Source organism: Puntigrus tetrazona, unplaced genomic scaffold (genome assembly GCF_018831695.1).
Source record: "Puntigrus tetrazona isolate hp1 unplaced genomic scaffold, ASM1883169v1 S000000961, whole genome shotgun sequence".
NCBI classification, from domain to species: domain Eukaryota; kingdom Metazoa; phylum Chordata; class Actinopteri; order Cypriniformes; family Cyprinidae; genus Puntigrus; species Puntigrus tetrazona.
This window is the reverse complement of record NW_025048556.1, coordinates 27,458-43,915: the sequence shown is the minus strand read 5'-3', so window position 1 is coordinate 43,915 and position 16,458 is coordinate 27,458. Positions and strand designations below refer to the sequence as shown.

The 16,458-nt window shown below is 39.2% G+C and overlaps 36 pseudogenes; all 36 read left to right on the top strand.

Moving 5' to 3' along the window:
* Positions 1-250: 250 nt before the first annotated feature.
* LOC122335916 lies at positions 251-371 on the top strand (annotated as a pseudogene).
* A 272-nt stretch (positions 372-643) lies between these two features.
* On the top strand, positions 644-762 carry LOC122335915 (annotated as a pseudogene).
* Positions 763-1,035: 273 nt separating this feature from the next.
* On the top strand, positions 1,036-1,153 carry LOC122335937 (annotated as a pseudogene).
* A 272-nt stretch (positions 1,154-1,425) lies between these two features.
* Positions 1,426-1,544, top strand: LOC122335914 (annotated as a pseudogene).
* Positions 1,545-2,596: 1,052 nt separating this feature from the next.
* On the top strand, positions 2,597-2,713 carry LOC122335946 (annotated as a pseudogene).
* Positions 2,714-2,985: 272 nt separating this feature from the next.
* Positions 2,986-3,103, top strand: LOC122335958 (annotated as a pseudogene).
* Positions 3,104-3,376: 273 nt separating this feature from the next.
* On the top strand, positions 3,377-3,493 carry LOC122335954 (annotated as a pseudogene).
* A 272-nt stretch (positions 3,494-3,765) lies between these two features.
* On the top strand, positions 3,766-3,884 carry LOC122335913 (annotated as a pseudogene).
* Positions 3,885-4,155: 271 nt separating this feature from the next.
* On the top strand, positions 4,156-4,274 carry LOC122335949 (annotated as a pseudogene).
* Positions 4,275-4,548: 274 nt separating this feature from the next.
* On the top strand, positions 4,549-4,667 carry LOC122335912 (annotated as a pseudogene).
* A 269-nt stretch (positions 4,668-4,936) lies between these two features.
* LOC122335939 lies at positions 4,937-5,055 on the top strand (annotated as a pseudogene).
* Positions 5,056-5,325: 270 nt separating this feature from the next.
* On the top strand, positions 5,326-5,444 carry LOC122335936 (annotated as a pseudogene).
* A 662-nt stretch (positions 5,445-6,106) lies between these two features.
* LOC122335917 lies at positions 6,107-6,226 on the top strand (annotated as a pseudogene).
* A 661-nt stretch (positions 6,227-6,887) lies between these two features.
* LOC122335918 lies at positions 6,888-7,006 on the top strand (annotated as a pseudogene).
* Positions 7,007-7,668: 662 nt separating this feature from the next.
* LOC122335924 lies at positions 7,669-7,787 on the top strand (annotated as a pseudogene).
* A 273-nt stretch (positions 7,788-8,060) lies between these two features.
* Positions 8,061-8,177, top strand: LOC122335945 (annotated as a pseudogene).
* Positions 8,178-8,451: 274 nt separating this feature from the next.
* LOC122335953 lies at positions 8,452-8,568 on the top strand (annotated as a pseudogene).
* A 273-nt stretch (positions 8,569-8,841) lies between these two features.
* Positions 8,842-8,958, top strand: LOC122335943 (annotated as a pseudogene).
* Positions 8,959-9,235: 277 nt separating this feature from the next.
* LOC122335938 lies at positions 9,236-9,354 on the top strand (annotated as a pseudogene).
* A 271-nt stretch (positions 9,355-9,625) lies between these two features.
* LOC122335923 lies at positions 9,626-9,744 on the top strand (annotated as a pseudogene).
* Positions 9,745-10,016: 272 nt separating this feature from the next.
* LOC122335956 lies at positions 10,017-10,137 on the top strand (annotated as a pseudogene).
* Positions 10,138-10,408: 271 nt separating this feature from the next.
* Positions 10,409-10,528, top strand: LOC122335951 (annotated as a pseudogene).
* A 273-nt stretch (positions 10,529-10,801) lies between these two features.
* On the top strand, positions 10,802-10,921 carry LOC122335922 (annotated as a pseudogene).
* A 274-nt stretch (positions 10,922-11,195) lies between these two features.
* Positions 11,196-11,315, top strand: LOC122335925 (annotated as a pseudogene).
* A 272-nt stretch (positions 11,316-11,587) lies between these two features.
* On the top strand, positions 11,588-11,706 carry LOC122335931 (annotated as a pseudogene).
* Positions 11,707-11,978: 272 nt separating this feature from the next.
* On the top strand, positions 11,979-12,095 carry LOC122335942 (annotated as a pseudogene).
* A 269-nt stretch (positions 12,096-12,364) lies between these two features.
* Positions 12,365-12,483, top strand: LOC122335948 (annotated as a pseudogene).
* Positions 12,484-12,757: 274 nt separating this feature from the next.
* On the top strand, positions 12,758-12,874 carry LOC122335919 (annotated as a pseudogene).
* Positions 12,875-13,146: 272 nt separating this feature from the next.
* Positions 13,147-13,265, top strand: LOC122335930 (annotated as a pseudogene).
* A 276-nt stretch (positions 13,266-13,541) lies between these two features.
* Positions 13,542-13,660, top strand: LOC122335955 (annotated as a pseudogene).
* Positions 13,661-13,931: 271 nt separating this feature from the next.
* On the top strand, positions 13,932-14,050 carry LOC122335927 (annotated as a pseudogene).
* A 275-nt stretch (positions 14,051-14,325) lies between these two features.
* On the top strand, positions 14,326-14,444 carry LOC122335911 (annotated as a pseudogene).
* Positions 14,445-14,718: 274 nt separating this feature from the next.
* LOC122335905 lies at positions 14,719-14,836 on the top strand (annotated as a pseudogene).
* A 272-nt stretch (positions 14,837-15,108) lies between these two features.
* On the top strand, positions 15,109-15,227 carry LOC122335959 (annotated as a pseudogene).
* A 276-nt stretch (positions 15,228-15,503) lies between these two features.
* On the top strand, positions 15,504-15,622 carry LOC122335910 (annotated as a pseudogene).
* A 666-nt stretch (positions 15,623-16,288) lies between these two features.
* On the top strand, positions 16,289-16,406 carry LOC122335926 (annotated as a pseudogene).
* The last annotated feature ends 52 nt before the right edge of the window (positions 16,407-16,458 follow it).

Here is a 16,458-nt window from a genome sequence, read left to right as displayed (position 1 = left end):
GACTGCCCAGGAACACCAGGTGCCAAAAGTTTTGAGTTTTACTACTTATCTAAACTGCTTATTTAATCTCAATTGCCTTTAAAGTAGCTGTTCTTTAAACAGAGTTTGACTGTTTTTAACTACTTAACTAATGCCTTATCTTTAATGTAGCTCATTTTGAAGTATTTTTTTGTATTTCATTCATTACTTATCTAGTATAATGGCACTTAGTGTGCCTCACCTTAAAATAGGGGCTTTTGCAGCAGCTTTCGCTTACGGCCATACCACACTCTGTTCACGCCTGATCTCGCCTGATCTCAGAAGCTAAGCAGAGTTGGGCCTAGTTAGTACTTGGATGGGAGACTGCCTAGGAATACCAGGTGCTGTAAGTTTTGAGTTTTTTCACTACTTATCTAATACACTGGCCCTTAGTGTGGCCAAAGTTTGACCAGCTCTTTGCTTTCCTTACTGCTTATTTAATTCAATTGCCTTTAAAGTAGCTGTTCTTTAAACAGAGTTTGACTGTTTTTAACTACTTAACTAATGCTCTTATCTTTAATGTAGCTCATTTTGAAGCATTTTTTGTATTTCATTCATTACTTATCTAGTATAATGGCACTTAGTGTGCCTCACCTTAAAATAGGGGCTTTTTGCAGCAGCTTTCGCTTACGGCCATACCACCCTGTTCACGCCTGATCTCGCCTGATCTCAGAAGCTAAGCAGAGTTGGGCCTAGTTAGTACTTGGATGGGAGACTGCCTAGGAATACCAGGTGCTGTAAGTTTTTGAGTTTTTCACTACTTATCTAATACACTGGCCCTTAGTGTGGCCAAAGTTTGACCAGCTCTTTGCTTTCCTTTACTGCTTATTTAATTCAATTGCCTTTAAAGTAGCTGTTCTTTAAACAGAGTTTGACTGTTTTTAACTACTTAACTAATGCCTTATCTTTAATGTAGCTCATTTTGAAGTATTTTTTTGTATTTCATTCATTACTTATCTAGTATAATGGCACTTAGTGTGCCTCACCTTAAAATAGGGGCTTTTTGCAGCAGCTTTCGCTTCGGCCATACCACCCTGTTCACGCCTGATCTCGCCTGATCTCAGAAGCTAAGCAGAGTTGGGCCTAGTTAGTACTTGGATGGGAGACTGCCTAGGAATACCAGGTGCTGTAAGTTTTGAGTTTTTTCACTACTTATCTAATACACTGGCCCTTAGTGTGGCCAAAGTTTGACCAGCTCTTTGCTTTCCCTTACTGCTTATTTAATTCAATTGCCTTTAAAGTAGCTGTTCTTAAACAGAGTTTGACTGTTTTTAACTACTTAACTAATGCTCTTATCTTTAATGTAGCTCATTTTGAAGTATTTTTTTGTATTTCATTCATTACTTATCTAGTATAATGGCACTTAGTGTGCCTCACCTTAAAATAGGGGCTTTTGCAGCAGCTTTCGCTTACGGCCATACCACCCTGTTCACGCCTGATCTCGCCTGATCTCAGAAGCTAAGCAGAGTTGGGCCTAGTTAGTACTTGGATGGGAGACTGCCTAGGAATACCAGGTGCTGTAAGTTTTGAGTTTTTTCACTACTTATCTAATACACTGGCCCTTAGTGTGGCCAAAGTTTGACCAGCTCTTTGCTTTCCTTACTGCTTATTTAATTCAATTGCCTTTAAAGTAGCTGTTCTTTAAACAGAGTTTGACTGTTTTTAACTACTTAACTAATGCTCTTATCTTTAATGTAGCTCATTTTGAAGTATTTTTTTGTATTTCATTCATTACTTATCTAGTATAATGGCACTTAGTGTGCCTCACCTTAAAATAGGGGCTTTTGCAGCAGCTTTCTGCCACGCCATACCACCCTGTTCACGCCTGATCTCGCCTGATCTCAGAAGCTACAGAGTTGGGCCTAGTTAGTACTTGGATGGGAGACTGCCTAGGAATACCAGGTGCTGTAAGTTTTTGAGTTTTTTCACTACTTATCTAATACACTGGCCCTTAGTGTGGCCAAAGTTTGACCAGCTCTTTGCTTTCCTTACTGCTTATTTAATTCAATTGCCTTTAAAGTAGCTGTTCTTTAAACAGAGTTTGACTGTTTTTAACTACTTAACTAATGCTCTTATCTTTAATGTAGCTCATTTTGAAGTATTTTTTGTATTTCATTCATTACTTATCTAGTATAATGGCACTTAGTGTGCCTCACCTTAAAATAGGGGCTTTTTGCAGCAGCTTTCGCCACGGCCATACCACCCTGTTCACGCCTGATCTCGCCTGATCTCAGAAGCTACAGAGTTGGGCCTAGTTAGTACTTGGATGGGAGACTGCCTAGGAATACCAGGTGCTGTAAGTTTTTGAGTTTTTTCACTACTTATCTAATACACTGGCCCTTTAGTGTGGCCAAAGTTTGACCAGCTCTTTGCTTTCCTTACTGCTTATTTAATTCAATTGCCTTTAAAGTAGCTGTTCTTTAAACAGAGTTTGACTGTTTTTAACTACTTAACTAATGCTCTTATCTTTAATGTAGCTCATTTTGAAGTATTTTTTTGTATTTCATTCATTACTTATCTAGTATAATGGCACTTAGTGTGCCTCACCTTAAAATAGGGGCTTTTGCAGCAGCTTTCAGCTTACGGCCATACCACCCTGTTCACGCCTGATCTCGCCTGATCTCAGAAGCTACAGAGTTGGGCCTAGTTAGTACTTGGATGGGAGACTGCCTAGGAATACCAGGTGCTGTAAGTTTTGAGTTTTTTCACTACTTATCTAATACACTGGCCCTTAGTGTGGCCAAAGTTTGACCAGCTCTTTGCTTTCCTTACTGCTTATTTAATTCAATTGCCTTTAAAGTAGCTGTTCTTTAAACAGAGTTTGACTGTTTTTAACTACTTAACTAATGCTCTTATCTTTAATGTAGCTCATTTTGAAGTATTTTTTGTGTATTTCATTCATTACTTATCTAGTATAATGGCACTTAGTGTGCCTCACCTTAAAATAGGGGCTTTTGCAGCAGCTTTCTTTACGCCATCCCACCCTGTTCACGCCTGATCTCGCCTGATCTCAGAAGCTAAGCAGAGTTGGGCCTAGTTAGTACTTGGATGGGAGACTGCCTAGGAATACCAGGTGCTGTAAGTTTTGAGTTTTTTCACTACTTATCTAATACACTGGCCCTTAGTGTGGCCAAAGTTTGACCAGCTCTTTGCTTTCCTTACTGCTTATTTAATTCAATTGCCTTTAAAGTAGCTGTTCTTTAAACAGAGTTTGACTGTTTTTAACTACTTAACTAATGCTCTTATCTTTAATGTAGCTCATTTTGAAGTATTTTTTTGTATTTCATTCATTACTTATCTAGTATAATGGCACTTAGTGTGCCTCACCTTAAAATAGGGGCTTTTTGCAGCAGCTTTCGCTTACGGCCATCCCACCCTGTTCACGCCTGATCTCGCCTGATCTCAGAAGCTACAGAGTTGGGCCTAGTTAGTACTTGGATGGGAGACTGCCTAGGAATACCAGGTGCTGTAAGTTTTTGAGTTTTTTCACTACTTATCTAATACACTGGCCCTTAGTGTGGCCAAAGTTTGACCAGCTCTTTGCTTTCCTTACTGCTTATTTAATTCAATTGCCTTTAAAGTAGCTGTTCTTTAAACAGAGTTTGACTGTTTTTAACTACTTAACTAATGCTCTTATCTTTAATGTAGCTCATTTTGAAGTATTTTTTGTATTTCATTCATTACTTATCTAGTATAATGGCACTTAGTGTGCCTCACCTTAAAATAGGGGCTTTTGCAGCAGCTTTCGCTTACGGCCATACCACCCTGTTCACGCCTGATCTCGCCTGATCTCAGAAGCTAAGCAGAGTTGGGCCTAGTTAGTACTTGGATGGGAGACTGCCTAGGAATACCAGGTGCTGTAAGTTTTGAGTTTTTTCACTACTTATCTAATACACTGGCCCTTAGTGTGGCCAAAGTTTGACCAGCTCTTTGCTTTCCTTACTGCTTATTTAATTCAATTGCCTTTAAAGTAGCTGTTCTTTAAACAGAGTTTGACTGTTTTTAACTACTTAACTAATGCTCTATCTTTAATGTAGCTCATTTTGAAGTATTTTTTTGTATTTCATTCATTACTTATCTAGTATAATGGCACTTAGTGTGCCTCACCTTAAAATAGGGGCTTTTTGCAGCAGCTTTCGCCACGGCCATACCACCCTGTTCACGCCTGATCTCGCCTGATCTCAGAAGCTAAGCAGAGTTGGGCCTAGTTAGTACTTGGATGGGAGACTGCCTAGGAATACCAGGTGCTGTAAGTTTTTGAGTTTTTTCACTACTTATCTAATACACTGGTCCTTTAGTGTGGCCAAAGTTTGACCAGCTCTTTGCTTTCCTTACTGCTTATTTAATTCAATTGCCTTTAAAGTAGCTGTTCTTTAAACAGAGTTTGACTGTTTTTAACTACTTAACTAATGCCTTATCTTTAATGTAGCTCATTTTGAAGTATTTTTTTGTATTTCATTCATTACTTATCTAGTATAATGGCACTTAGTGTGCCTCACCTTAAAATAGGGGCTTTTTGCAGCAGCTTTCGCTTACGGCCATACCACCCTGTTCACGCCTGATCTCGCCTGATCTCAGAAGCTAAGCAGAGTTGGGCCTAGTTAGTACTTGGATGGGAGACTGCCTAGGAATACCAGGTGCTGTAAGTTTTTGAGTTTTTCACTACTTATCTAATACACTGGCCCTTAGTGTGGCCAAAGTTTGACCAGCTTTTGCTTTCCTTACTGCTTATTTAATTCAATTGCCTTTAAAGTAGCTGTTCTTTAAACAGAGTTTGACTGTTTTTAACTACTTAACTAATGCTCTTATCTTTAATGTAGCTCATTTTGAAGTATTTTTTGTATTTCATTCATTACTTATCTAGTATAATGGCACTTAGTGTGCCTCACCTTAAAATAGGGGCTTTTTGCAGCAGCTTTCACACGGCCATCCCACCCTGTTCACGCCTGATCTCGCCTGATCTCAGAAGCTAAGCAGAGTTGGGCCTAGTTAGTACTTGGATGGGAGACTGCCTAGGAATACCAGGTGCTGTAAGTTTTTGAGTTTTTTCACTACTTATCTAATACACTGGCCCTTAGTGTGGCCAAAGTTTGACCAGCTCTTTGCTTTCCTTACTGCTTATTTAATTCAATTGCCTTTAAAGTAGCTGTTCTTTAAACAGAGTTTGACTGTTTTTAACTACTTAACTAATGCTCTTATCTTTAATGTAGCTCATTTTGAAGTATTTTTTGTATTTCATTCATTACTTATCTAGTATAATGGCACTTAGTGTGCCTCACCTTAAAATAGGGGCTTTTTGCAGCAGCTTTCCACGGCCATACCACCCTGTTCACGCCTGATCTCGCCTGATCTCAGAAGCTAAGCAGAGTTGGGCCTAGTTAGTACTTGGATGGGAGACTGCCTAGGAATACCAGGTGCTGTAAGTTTTGAGTTTTTTCACTACTTATCTAATACACTGGCCTCTTAGTGTGGCCAAAGTTTGACCAGCTCTTTGCTTTCCTTTACTGCTTATTTAATTCAATTGCCTTTAAAGTAGCTGTTCTTTAAACAGAGTTTGACTGTTTTTAACTACTTAACTAATGCTCTTATCTTTAATGTAGCTCATTTTGAAGTATTTTTTTGTATTTCATTCATTACTTATCTAGTATAATGGCACTTAGTGTGCCTCACCTTAAAATAGGGGCTTTTTGCAGCAGCTTTCGCACGGCCATCCCACCCTGTTCACGCCTGATCTCGCCTGATCTCAGAAGCTACAGAGTTGGGCCTAGTTAGTACTTGGATGGGAGACTGCCTAGGAATACCAGGTGCTGTAAGTTTTTGAGTTTTTTCACTACTTATCTAATACACTGGCCCTTAGTGTGGCCAAAGTTTGACCAGCTCTTTGCTTTCCTTACTGCTTATTTAATTCAATTGCCTTTAAAGTAGCTGTTCTTTAAACAGAGTTTGACTGTTTTTAACTACTTAACTAATGCTCTTATCTTTAATGTAGCTCATTTTGAAGTATTTTTTGTATTTCATTCATTACTTATCTAGTATAATGGCACTTAGTGTGCCTCACCTTAAAATAGGGGCTTTTGCAGCAGCTTTCGCTTACGGCCATACCACTCCTGTTCACGCCTGATCTCGCCTGATCTCAGAAGCTAAGCAGAGTTGGGCCTAGTTAGTACTTGGATGGGAGACTGCCTAGGAATACCAGGTGCTGTAAGTTTTGAGTTTTTTCACTACTTATCTAATACACTGGCCCTTAGTGTGGCCAAAGTTTGACCAGCTCTTTGCTTTCCTTACTGCTTATTTAATTCAATTGCCTTTAAAGTAGCTGTTCTTAAACAGAGTTTGACTGTTTTTAACTACTTAACTAATGCTCTTATCTTTAATGTAGCTCATTTTGAAGTATTTTTTGTATTTCATTCATTACTTATCTAGTATAATGGCACTTAGTGTGCCTCACCTTAAAATAGGGGCTTTTGCAGCAGCTTTCGCACGGCCATCCCACCCTGTTCACGCCTGATCTCGCCTGATCTCAGAAGCTACAGAGTTGGGCCTAGTTAGTACTTGGATGGGAGACTGCCTAGGAATACCAGGTGCTGTAAGTTTTGAGTTTTTTCACTACTTATCTAATACACTGGCCCTTAGTGTGGCCAAAGTTTGACCAGCTCTTTGCTTTCCTCTTACTGCTTATTTAATTCAATTGCCTTTAAAGTAGCTGTTCTTTAAACAGAGTTTGACTGTTTTTAACTACTTAACTAATGCTCTTATCTTTAATGTAGCTCATTTTGAAGTATTTTTTTGTATTTCATTCATTACTTATCTAGTATAATGGCACTTAGTGTGCCTCACCTTAAAATAGGGGCTTTTTGCAGCAGCTGCTCGCTTACGGCCATCCCACCCTGTTCACGCCTGATCTCGTCTGATCTCAGAAGCTAAGCAGAGTTGGGCCTAGTTAGTACTTGGATGGGAGACTGCCTAGAAATACCAGGTGCTGTAAGTTTTTGAGTTTTTTCACTACTTATCTAATACACTGGCCCTTAGTGTGGCCAAAGTTTGACCAGCTCTTTGCTTTCCTTACTGCTTATTTAATTCAATTGCCTTTAAAGTAGCTGTTCTTAAAACAGAGTTTGACTGTTTTTAACTACTTAACTAATGCTCTTATCTTTAATGTAGCTCATTTTGAAGTATTTTTTTGTATTTCATTCATTACTTATCTAGTATAATGGCACTTAGTGTGCCTCACCTTAAAATAGGGGGCTTTTTGCAGCAGCTTTCGCACGGCCATCCCACCCTGTTCACGCCTGATCTCGCCTGATCTCAGAAGCTACAGAGTTGGGCCTAGTTAGTACTTGGATGGGAGACTGCCTAGGAATACCAGGTGCTGTAAGTTTTTGAGTTTTTTCACTACTTATCTAATACACTGGCCCTTAGTGTGGCCAAAGTTTGACCAGCTCTTTGCTTTCCCTTACTGCTTATTTAATTCAATTGCCTTTAAAGTAGCTGTTCTTTAAACAGAGTTTGACTGTTTTTAACTACTTAACTAATGCTCTTATCTTTAATGTAGCTCATTTTGAAGTATTTTTTTGTATTTCATTCATTACTTATCTAGTATAATGGCACTTAGTGTGCCTCACCTTAAAATAGGGGCTTTTTGCAGCAGCTTCACACGGCCATACCACCCTGTTCACGCCTGATCTCGCCTGATCTCAGAAGCTAAGCAGAGTTGGGCCTAGTTAGTACTTGGATGGGAGACTGCCTAGGAATACCAGGTGCTGTAAGTTTTGAGTTTTTTCACTACTTATCTAATACACTGGCCCTTAGTGTGGCCAAAGTTTGACCAGCTCTTTGCTTTCCTTACTGCTTATTTAATTCAATTGCCTTTAAAGTAGCTGTTCTTTAAACAGAGTTTGACTGTTTTTAACTACTTAACTAATGCTCTTATCTTTAATGTAGCTCATTTTGAAGTATTTTTTTGTATTTCATTCATTACTTATCTAGTATAATGGCACTTAGTGTGCCTCACCTTAAAATAGGGGCTTTTTGCAGCAGCTTTTGCTTACGGCCATACCACCCTGTTCACGCCTGATCTCGCCTGATCTCAGAAGCTACAGAGTTGGGCCTAGTTAGTACTTGGATGGGAGACTGCCTAGGAATACCAGGTGCTGTAAGTTTTGAGTTTTTTCACTACTTATCTAATACACTGGCCCTTAGTGTGGCCAAAGTTTGACCAGCTCTTTGCTTTCCCCTTACTGCTTATTTAATTCAATTGCCTTTAAAGTAGCTGTTCTTTAAACAGAGTTTGACTGTTTTTAACTACTTAACTAATGCTCTTATCTTTAATGTAGCTCATTTTGAAGTATTTTTTGTATTTCATTCATTACTTATCTAGTATAATGGCACTTAGTGTGCCTCACCTTAAAATAGGGGCTTTTTGCAGCAGCTTTCGCTTACGGCCATCCCACCCTGTTCACGCCTGATCTCGCCTGATCTCAGAAGCTACAGAGTTGGGCCTAGTTAGTACTTGGATGGGAGACTGCCTAGGAATACCAGGTGCTGTAAGTTTTGAGTTTTTTCACTACTTATCTAATACACTGGCCCTTAGTGTGGCCAAAGTTTGACCAGCTCTTTGCTTTCCTTACTGCTTATTTAATTCAATTGCCTTTAAAGTAGCTGTTCTTTAAACAGAGTTTGACTGTTTTTAACTACTTAACTAATGCTCTTATCTTTAATGTAGCTCATTTTGAAGTATTTTTTTGTATTTCATTCATTACTTATCTAGTATAATGGCACTTAGTGTGCCTCACCTTAAAATAGGGGCTTTTTGCAGCAGCTTTCGCTTACGGCCATACCACCCTGTTCACGCCTGATCTCGCCTGATCTCAGAAGCTACAGAGTTGGGCCTAGTTAGTACTTGGATGGGAGACTGCCTAGGAATACCAGGTGCTGTAAGTTTTTGAGTTTTTCACTACTTATCTAATACACTGGCCCTTAGTGTGGCCAAAGTTTGACCAGCTCTTTGCTTTCCTTACTGCTTATTTAATTCAATTGCCTTTAAAGTAGCTGTTCTTTAAACAGAGTTTGACTGTTTTTAACTACTTAACTAATGCTCTTATCTTTAATGTAGCTCATTTTGAAGTATTTTTTGTATTTCATTCATTACTTATCTAGTATAATGGCACTTAGTGTGCCTCACCTTAAAATAGGGGCTTTTGCAGCAGCTTTCGCTTACGGCCACGGCCATACCACCCTGTTCACGCCTGATCTCGCCTGATCTCAGAAGCTAAGCAGAGTTGGGCCTAGTTAGTACTTGGATGGGAGACTGCCTAGGAATACCAGGTGCTGTAAGTTTTGAGTTTTTTCACTACTTATCTAATACACTGGCCCTTAGTGTGGCCAAAGTTTGACCAGCTCTTTGCTTTCCCTTACTGCTTATTTAATTCAATTGCCTTTAAAGTAGCTGTTCTTTAAACAGAGTTTGACTGTTTTTAACTACTTAACTAATGCTCTTATCTTTAATGTAGCTCATTTTGAAGTATTTTTTGTATTTCATTCATTACTTATCTAGTATAATGGCACTTAGTGTGCCTCACCTTAAAATAGGGGCTTTTTGCAGCAGCTTTCACACGGCCATACCACCCTGTTCACGCCTGATCTCGCCTGATCTCAGAAGCTAAGCAGAGTTGGGCCTAGTTAGTACTTGGATGGGAGACTGCCTAGGAATACCAGGTGCTGTAAGTTTTTTGAGTTTTTTCACTACTTATCTAATACACTGGCCCTTAGTGTGGCCAAAGTTTGACCAGCTCTTTGCTTTCCTTACTGCTTATTTAATTCAATTGCCTTTAAAGTAGCTGTTCTTTAAACAGAGTTTGACTGTTTTTAACTACTTAACTAATGCTCTTATCTTTAATGTAGCTCATTTTGAAGTATTTTTTGTATTTCATTCATTACTTATCTAGTATAATGGCACTTAGTGTGCCTCACCTTAAAATAGGGGCTTTTTGCAGCAGCTTTCGCACGGCCATACCACACCCTGTTCACGCCTGATCTCGCCTGATCTCAGAAGCTAAGCAGAGTTGGGCCTAGTTAGTACTTGGATGGGAGACTGCCTAGGAATACCAGGTGCTGTAAGTTTTTGAGTTTTTTCACTACTTATCTAATACACTGGCCCTTAGTGTGGCCAAAGTTTGACCAGCTCTTTGCTTTCCTTACTGCTTATTTAATTCAATTGCCTTTAAAGTAGCTGTTCTTTAAACAGAGTTTGACTGTTTTTAACTACTTAACTAATGCTCTTATCTTTAATGTAGCTCATTTTGAAGTATTTTTTTGTATTTCATTCATTACTTATCTAGTATAATGGCACTTAGTGTGCCTCACCTTAAAATAGGGGCTTTTGCAGCAGCTTTCGCACGGCCATACCCACCCTGTTCACGCCTGATCTCGCCTGATCTCAGAAGCTAAGCAGAGTTGGGCCTAGTTAGTACTTGGATGGGAGACTGCCTAGGAATACCAGGTGCTGTAAGTTTTGAGTTTTTTCACTACTTATCTAATACACTGGCCCTTAGTGTGGCCAAAGTTTGACCAGCTCTTTGCTTTCCCTTACTGCTTATTTAATTCAATTGCCTTTAAAGTAGCTGTTCTTTAAACAGAGTTTGACTGTTTTTAACTACTTAACTAATGCTCTTATCTTTAATGTAGCTCATTTTGAAGTATTTTTTGTATTTCATTCATTACTTATCTAGTATAATGGCACTTAGTGTGCCTCACCTTAAAATAGGGGCTTTTTGCAGCAGCTTTCGCTTACGGCCATACCACCCTGTTCACGCCTGATCTCGCCTGATCTCAGAAGCTAAGCAGAGTTGGGCCTAGTTAGTACTTTGGATGGGAGACTGCCTAGGAATACCAGGTGCTGTAAGTTTTTGAGTTTTTTCACTACTTATCTAATACACTGGCCCTTAGTGTGGCCAAAGTTTGACCAGCTCTTTGCTTTCCCTTACTGCTTATTTAATTCAATTGCCTTTAAAGTAGCTGTTCTTTAAACAGAGTTTGACTGTTTTTAACTACTTAACTAATGCTCTTATCTTTAATGTAGCTCATTTTGAAGTATTTTTTTGTATTTCATTCATTACTTATCTAGTATAATGGCACTTAGTGTGCCTCACCTTAAAATAGGGGCTTTTGCAGCAGCTTTCGCTTACGGCCATACCACCCTGTTCACGCCTGATCTCGCCTGATCTCAGAAGCCTAAGCAGAGTTGGGCCTAGTTAGTACTTGGATGGGAGACTGCCTAGGAATACCAGGTGCTGTAAGTTTTTGAGTTTTTTCACTACTTATCTAATACACTGGCCCTTAGTGTGGCCAAAGTTTGACCAGCTCTTTGCTTTCCCTTACTGCTTATTTAATTCAATTGCCTTTAAAGTAGCTGTTCTTTAAACAGAGTTTGACTGTTTTTAACTACTTAACTAATGCTCTTATCTTTAATGTAGCTCATTTTGAAGTATTTTTTGTATTTCATTCATTACTTATCTAGTATAATGGCACTTAGTGTGCCTCACCTTAAAATAGGGGCTTTTTGCAGCAGCTTTCGCACGGCCATACCACCCTGTTCACGCCTGATCTCGCCTGATCTCAGAAGCTAAGCAGAGTTGGGCCTAGTTAGTACTTGGATGGGAGACTGCCTAGGAATACCAGGTGCTGTAAGTTTTGAGTTTTTTCACTACTTATCTAATACACTGGCCCTTAGTGTGGCCAAAGTTTGACCAGCTCTTTGCTTTCCTTACTGCTTATTTAATTCAATTGCCTTTAAAGTAGCTGTTCTTTAAACAGAGTTTGACTGTTTTTAACTACTTAACTAATGCTCTTATCTTTAATGTAGCTCATTTTGAAGTATTTTTTTGTATTTCATTCATTACTTATCTAGTATAATGGCACTTAGTGTGCCTCACCTTAAAATAGGGGCTTTTGCAGCAGCTTTCGCTTACGGCCATACCACCCTGTTCACGCCTGATCTCGCCTGATCTCAGAAGCTACAGAGTTGGGCCTAGTTAGTACTTGGATGGGAGACTGCCTAGGAATACCAGGTGCTGTAAGTTTTGAGTTTTTTCACTACTTATCTAATACACTGGCCCTTAGTGTGGCCAAAGTTTGACCAGCTCTTTGCTTTCCTTACTGCTTATTTAATTCAATTGCCTTTAAAGTAGCTGTTCTTTAAACAGAGTTTGACTGTTTTTAACTACTTAACTAATGCCTTATCTTTAATGTAGCTCATTTTGAAGTATTTTTTGTATTTCATTCATTACTTATCTAGTATAATGGCACTTAGTGTGCCTCACCTTAAAATAGGGGCTTTTTGCAGCAGCTTTCGCACGGCCATCCCACCCTGTTCACGCCTGATCTCGCCTGATCTCAGAAGCTAAGCAGAGTTGGGCCTAGTTAGTACTTGGATGGGAGACTGCCTAGGAATACCAGGTGCTGTAAGTTTTTGAGTTTTTTCACTACTTATCTAATACACTGGCCCTTAGTGTGGCCAAAGTTTGACCAGCTCTTTGCTTTCCCTTACTGCTTATTTAATTCAATTGCCTTTAAAGTAGCTGTTCTTTAAACAGAGTTTGACTGTTTTTAACTACTTAACTAATGCTCTTATCTTTAATGTAGCTCATTTTGAAGTATTTTTTGTATTTCATTCATTACTTATCTAGTATAATGGCACTTAGTGTGCCTCACCTTAAAATAGGGGCTTTTTGCAGCAGCTTTCACTTACGGCCATACCACCCTGTTCACGCCTGATCTCGTCTGATCTCAGAAGCTACAGAGTTGGGCCTAGTTAGTACTTGGATGGGAGACTGCCTAGGAATACCAGGTGCTGTAAGTTTTTGAGTTTTTTCACTACTTATCTAATACACTGGCCCTTAGTGTGGCCAAAGTTTGACCAGCTCTTTGCTTTCCCTTACTGCTTATTTAATTCAATTGCCTTTAAAGTAGCTGTTCTTTAAACAGAGTTTGACTGTTTTTAACTACTTAACTAATGCTCTTATCTTTAATGTAGCTCATTTTGAAGTATTTTTTGTATTTCATTCATTACTTATCTAGTATAATGGCACTTAGTGTGCCTCACCTTAAAATAGGGGCTTTTTGCAGCAGCTTTCGCACGGCCATACCACCCTGTTCACGCCTGATCTCGCCTGATCTCAGAAGCTAAGCAGAGTTGGGCCTAGTTAGTACTTGGATGGGAGACTGCCTAGGAATACCAGGTGCTGTAAGTTTTTGAGTTTTTTCACTACTTATCTAATACACTGGCCCTTAGTGTGGCCAAAGTTTGACCAGCTCTTTGCTTTCCTCTTACTGCTTATTTAATTCAATTGCCTTTAAAGTAGCTGTTCTTTAAACAGAGTTTGACTGTTTTTAACTACTTAACTAATGCTCTTATCTTTAATGTAGCTCATTTTGAAGTATTTTTTTGTATTTCATTCATTACTTATCTAGTATAATGGCACTTAGTGTGCCTCACCTTAAAATAGGGGCTTTTTGCAGCAGCTTTCACTTACGGCCATACCACCCTGTTCACGCCTGATCTCGCCTGATCTCAGAAGCTAAGCAGAGTTGGGCCTAGTTAGTACTTGGATGGGAGACTGCCTAGGAATACCAGGTGCTGTAAGTTTTGAGTTTTTTCACTACTTATCTAATACACTGGCCCTTAGTGTGGCCAAAGTTTGACCAGCTCTTTGCTTTCCCTTACTGCTTATTTAATTCAATTGCCTTTAAAGTAGCTGTTCTTTAAACAGAGTTTGACTGTTTTTAACTACTTAACTAATGCTCTTATCTTTAATGTAGCTCATTTTGAAGTATTTTTTTGTATTTCATTCATTACTTATCTAGTATAATGGCACTTAGTGTGCCTCACCTTAAAATAGGGGCTTTTGCAGCAGCTTTCGCACGGCCATACCACCCTGTTCACGCCTGATCTCGCCTGATCTCAGAAGCTAAGCAGAGTTGGGCCTAGTTAGTACTTGGATGGGAGACTGCCTAGGAATACCAGGTGCTGTAAGTTTTGAGTTTTTTCACTACTTATCTAATACACTGGCCCTTAGTGTGGCCAAAGTTTGACCAGCTCTTTTGCTTTCCCTTACTGCTTATTTAATTCAATTGCCTTTAAAGTAGCTGTTCTTTAAACAGAGTTTGACTGTTTTTAACTACTTAACTAATGCTCTTATCTTTAATGTAGCTCATTTTGAAGTATTTTTTTGTATTTCATTCATTACTTATCTAGTATAATGGCACTTTAGTGTGCCTCACCTTAAAATAGGGGCTTTTGCAGCAGCTTTCGCTTACGGCCATACCACCCTGTTCACGCCTGATCTCGCCTGATCTCAGAAGCTAAGCAGAGTTGGGCCTAGTTAGTACTTGGATGGGAGACTGCCTAGGAATACCAGGTGCTGTAAGTTTTTGAGTTTTTTCACTACTTATCTAATACACTGGCCCTTAGTGTGGCCAAAGTTTGACCAGCTCTTTGCTTTCCTTACTGCTTATTTAATTCAATTGCCTTTAAAGTAGCTGTTCTTTAAACAGAGTTTGACTGTTTTTAACTACTTAACTAATGCTCTTATCTTTAATGTAGCTCATTTTGAAGTATTTTTTTGTATTTCATTCATTACTTATCTAGTATAATGGCACTTAGTGTGCCTCACCTTAAAATAGGGGCTTTTTGCAGCAGCTTTAGCTTACGGCCATCCCACCCTGTTTCACGCCTGATCTCGCCTGATCTCAGAAGCTACAGAGTTGGGCCTAGTTAGTACTTGGATGGGAGACTGCCTAGGAATACCAGGTGCTGTAAGTTTTGAGTTTTTTCACTACTTATCTAATACACTGGCCCTTAGTGTGGCCAAAGTTTGACCAGCTCTTTGCTTTCCTTACTGCTTATTTAATTCAATTGCCTTTAAAGTAGCTGTTCTTTAAACAGAGTTTGACTGTTTTTAACTACTTAACTAATGCTCTTATCTTTAATGTAGCTCATTTTGAAGTATTTTTTGTATTTCATTCATTACTTATCTAGTATAATGGCACTTAGTGTGCCTCACCTTAAAATAGGGGCTTTTTGCAGCAGCTTTCGCTTACGGCCATACCACACCCTGTTCACGCCTGATCTCGCCTGATCTCAGAAGCTACAGAGTTGGGCCTAGTTAGTACTTGGATGGGAGACTGCCTAGGAATACCAGGTGCTGTAAGTTTTTGAGTTTTTTCACTACTTATCTAATACACTGGCCCTTAGTGTGGCCAAAGTTTGACCAGCTCTTTGCTTTCCCTTACTGCTTATTTAATTCAATTGCCTTTAAAGTAGCTGTTCTTTAAACAGAGTTTGACTGTTTTTAACTACTTAACTAATGCTCTTATCTTTAATGTAGCTCATTTTGAAGTATTTTTTTGTATTTCATTCATTACTTATCTAGTATAATGGCACTTAGTGTGCCTCACCTTAAAATAGGGGGCTTTTTGCAGCAGCTTTCGCTTACGGCCGTACCACCCTGTTCACGCCTGATCTCGTCTGATCTCAGAAGCTAAGCAGAGTTGGGCCTAGTTAGTACTTGGATGGGAGACTGCCTAGGAATACCAGGTGCTGTAAGTTTTGAGTTTTTTCACTACTTATCTAATACACTGGCCCTTAGTGTGGCCAAAGTTTGACCAGCTCTTTGCTTTCCTTTACTGCTTATTTAATTCAATTGCCTTTAAAGTAGCTGTTCTTTAAACAGAGTTTGACTGTTTTTAACTACTTAACTAATGCTCTTATCTTTAATGTAGCTCATTTTGAAGTATTTTTTTTATATTTCATTCATTACTTATCTAGTATAATGGCACTTAGTGTGCCTCACCTTAAAATAGGGGCTTTTGCAGCAGCTTTTGCTTACGGACATACCACCTCCTGTTCACGCCTGATCTCGCCTGATCTCAGAAGCTACAGAGTTGGGCCTAGTTAGTACTTGGATGGGAGACTGCCTAGGAATACCAGGTGCTGTAAGTTTTGAGTTTTTCACTACTTATCTAATACACTGGCCCTTAGTGTGGCCAAAGTTTGACCAGCTCTTTGCTTTCCCTTACTGCTTATTTAATTCAATTGCCTTTAAAGTAGCTGTTCTTTAAACAGAGTTTGACTGTTTTTAACTACTTAACTAATGCTCTTATCTTTAATGTAGCTCATTTTGAAGTATTTTTTTGTATTTCATTCATTACTTATCTAGTATAATGGCACTTAGTGTGCCTCACCTTAAAATAGGGGCTTTTTGCAGCAGCTTTCACTTACGGCCATCCCACCCTGTTCACGCCTGATCTCGCCTGATCTCAGAAGCTAAGCAGAGTTGGGCCTAGTTAGTACTTGGATAGAGACTGCCTAGGAATACCAGGTGCTGTAAGTTTTTGAGTTTTTTCACTACTTATCTAATACACTGGCCCTTAGTGTGGCCAAAG